Below are 3,939 nucleotides of genomic sequence, written 5' to 3'. Positions count from 1 at the left end.
AACCCTGGAAGGTTGGGTTTGTTGGAAAGCTTGTGGTGGAAGGTTTCCACAGAACCCAATCAAATAGCAGGATACTCATCGAATCTTCTCCGGACGATGAAAAAAGAAAGAGAATCCCTCCACACAAACCCTAACTAATGCAAAGAGGCAATATATCATCACCGTTAATGCACAATCACAATCTAAACCCTATTCTTACCTTTTTTTTTGAAAAGGGAAACCCTATTCTTACCTTGATTTGATTCCCACTGTTAATGGGAGAATCTCCTATGGCTCACGATTCTTTTTAGGGATGTTTTCTCCTCCTTAGTTTAGGGTTTTTGGTGGAGAAATAAACTTGTCATTAGTATCTATACTGATATTAAGTAGTCCTAATACAGATTTTTGGTAATTTGAATGAACTACCCTTAAGTTTAAGTGGAAGTACATTATGGGTATTTCATTTCTCTACAATACTCTTACAAAAGTTTATCAAAGCATAGAATAAGACGTGCATGAACAATATGTGTTAAGCAGTCAATGATGGATCAAATCTTGCAATGTGTGCACTGCAAATCATGACGTACATATTCATGCTACACCCAAGGTTGGTCAACGGAAAGATCAAATCTCGTACAATTAGGGTTACGAATATCAATTTGATAAGTCCGGAGAATTTGATATCGAATTACTAAAGAAGTCCCCTATCACTCACCCTGATTTGAAGTCAAGGTGTCTTTCACATGTTTGCACTTTGATTACCTACATTTAGTTGCACATGCACACCCTAATAAGTCCCGCCAGGGTTATTAGTATTAGAAAGGGTATGTAAGATGCTCTGGAGGTTGGGTCGCTCGTACCTTAAAAATAAAGTCCCTAGAAATTCATGGTTCGGACGCCCGAGCAAGTCAGTTTGGGATTCAAGACATTTCTTAGGGGCGCCCGAGCCAATCCGAACCAGAGGCCCCAAAAAATCTCATTCACGTTTGGCCGCGAGGTTTTTCCTTTGGACGTCCGAAGACAGTTCATTCACCCGACTAAGCCATTCTGGCGTCCGAACCGAATAGACGAATGGAGATTTCTTTCCATTGGCGATTTTTCTCCGATTTTCACCAAATTTTGGAGGGCCTTGACTTCTTCGTTCTTCATCGAAACCCTGCGAGGTTGGGTTCGTTGGAAAGCTCGTGATGGAAGGTTTCCACAGAACCCAATCAAATCACATGATACTAATGAAAGAGTATTCCTCCACACAAACCATAATTGATACAAACAAGCAATATACCATCACAGTTTATGCACAATCATAGTCTACACCCTATTCTTACCTTGATTTGATTCCCTCCGGTGGTGGGAGAATCTCTGGCGGCTCACAGTTCTTTCCAGGGATGTTTTCTCTTCCTTAGTTTAGGGTTTTTGGTAGTGAAATAAACTTGTCATTAGTATCTATACTGTTATTAAGTAGCCCTAATACAGATTTTTGGTAATTTAACCGAGATACTCTTAAGTTTAAATGAAATTACATTCTGGGTATTGCATCTTCTCTACAGTATTCTTATGGGGTTCTGATGGAAGAACGAAAAGTTTTTTTTTTCCTGGAGAGGGACAGAGGCAAATGTAGGGGAAATTCGAACGCCCAGTTAAGTAGGGAAGAAGGAAAAGTGCTATTTTTTTAATAACGAGAGATGGCATAGGGGGAATAAGTGGGCCCACTTTTAGATAATCAAAGCCGTTCATCTTGTGGGCCTGATAATGGATGGATCTTGTCCTAACAAATCATCCTCTATTACAAGATACAGGAGATTCACTAGGCAATTTCGCGGAGAGCCATTTCGTGGCTCAATTTTGCAGGAGAGAACAACCACCTCAGATGAATTGAATGAATAATACAATGGGAAGTGATATATTTGCAGCTTTGCTTTACTTGGGACAGCCCCCTCTAAGTGTAAAAGAGTAGTGATAAATACACGAGCAAATAATACCGTCCATATACATTCCTCTCTGTCTTCAAAATCTCTCACTAATTAATGCATACTTCTCTAAAAAGAGAAAGACAATTATGCTTACGTTACAAATTTAATTGAAAATGCATACCCTAAGAATCTAATTGAAAACATTTACGTTACAAATCTAATTAGGGAAAGAGCTTAACCTTTTTAAACCAGTTGTGAGTAGTTCTGTTTACCTTGTTGAAGTTAACCCAAGAAGTATCGTTTCTTGTTCGATTAAAGCGTCTCCTCCATGGCTTTCTTGTCATCCACAGCAACTTTCACCATGCCCATGCCCATGCCCACAGCCACACCAACAATCAACTCCATTACCATTGATGCCGAATGCCAGGATGAAATCCCAAACGATGTTTGTGAGATTGTTCTCGTTCGTCATGGAGAGACCACATGGAATGCTTCTGGTATAGTGTCAAACAATCAGTTACTCCAAAAGCTTAAGCCCTTCGAGATGGGTTATCTAATCTTTTATAGTTTAACAAATCTTTTTATGATTTAACAGGAAGAATTCAGGGTCAGTTAGAATCGGAGCTGAACGAGGTCGGGTGGAAGCAGGCAGTGGCGATTGCAGAGAGATTGGGAAAGGAAAGGAAACCCATAGCTGTGTACTCATCTGATCTCAAGCGCGCCAAAGACACCGCAGAAATGATTGCCAACAAGTGTCATTACCATGATCAGGTCATTGTAGTGCCTGAATTAAAGGAAAGACATACAGGGAGCTTGCAAGGTTTGTTTTGGAGTGAGATTCAAGAGAAAGAGCCTGAGGCTTATCATGCATTTTTCTCACCACAAAATGACCTAGAAATCCCAGGTGAAGTGAAACAACCAGTTACTCCAAAAGCTTATGGCCCATTCATTTAAGAAGATGCCAACTGATTGTGAGCCCAAAACCAATTATTGAACTCAAAGTTAGTTATATTTTTTAGTCCAATAACTGCTTTTGGCTCACAATCGGTTGGCGTTATTTAATCCTCACGTGAGGAGCCTTTTCAAGGGTTGGCCTACATGTGGCACATATTACCCCTCTTTTGGCGATTACATGTGGATTTTTTAATATCAATGAATTTGCTCTGATGCCATGTGAAACAACCAATTACTCTAAAAGCTTAAGCTGTTGGACATGGCGTTATTTAATCTTTTATGTTTTAACAGGTGGGGGAGAGAGCTTTATTCAACTATGTGAGAGGTCCGTTGTTGCTCTCCAACAAATCGCTTCAAAGCACAAGGGCGAACGTGTCATAGTTGTGACTCATGGGGGTATTCTGAGAGCGATATACATGGCCATGACACAGGAGCCATCGGCTGGGAAGGTGCATAATGCGTCCGTTAATGTCCTTCATCTCTCTCACAACAAGTGTGTATTCAAGACATGGAGTGATGTGAGCCACCTTAACCAAATCGGTTTCCTCCAGAGGGGATTCAATGGTGATTCCTTCCAATTCTAAATGCATGTGTGCATGTGAAGAGCTTCTCTATTAGACATTTATTAATAAAGAAGAGCTGTGGAATTGCTATATTGCTTGATGTTTCATGTCTACTATATATGGTCATTGGTTTGTTATGAATAGCATATTTTGAGACCATTGATATGGTGAATCCTTAAGGCCATTTGGAAAGCGCGGGATGATATAACATTTTTCTAAAAAGAATCTTTATTAATTGATTAAAAAAAAACAATTTAAACCCTTCCTAATATGAAATAGAGGGAGAAGGGGAAATAATTAGAGAGAGAAAGTGAGGGAAAGAGAGCTCAACTCTGTGTCTATATTCATGAGTGTGGAGAGATTCTAATTAAGAAACTTTAATTAGATCATAAAGAAAGTCTCATCCCTTGCTTGTTTGCTAAAGAGGCGGATTCCGGACCGTAGTTTCCCGTTGTTGGCCGTTGTAGGCCATCCTTGCCTATTAGGAGGGAGATTTGCGAGTAGTGTTTGTTTGCGCTAGGAAATTAGCGAAA

At 39.9% G+C, this 3,939-nt stretch overlaps 1 pseudogene across 1 annotated transcript; it reads left to right on the top strand.

Moving 5' to 3' along the window:
* The first annotated feature begins 2,217 nt into the window (after positions 1 to 2,217).
* LOC143850037 (metal-independent phosphoserine phosphatase pseudogene) lies at positions 2,218 to 3,444 on the top strand (annotated as a pseudogene). Its single transcript, XR_013235943.1, has 3 exons — positions 2,218 to 2,386; positions 2,485 to 2,793; positions 3,135 to 3,444. The product of XR_013235943.1 is annotated as a metal-independent phosphoserine phosphatase pseudogene (transcript).
* Positions 3,445 to 3,939: the final 495 nt, after the last annotated feature.

The sequence above is a fragment of the Tasmannia lanceolata genome, unplaced genomic scaffold, assembly GCF_043159265.1.
Source record: "Tasmannia lanceolata isolate RefF3 unplaced genomic scaffold, GAP_Taslan_0.1 ptg000018l, whole genome shotgun sequence".
Lineage (NCBI taxonomy): Eukaryota > Viridiplantae > Streptophyta > Magnoliopsida > Canellales > Winteraceae > Tasmannia > Tasmannia lanceolata.
The sequence above is the reverse complement of the archived record's forward strand: the minus strand, read 5'-3'. Positions and strand labels throughout refer to the sequence as shown.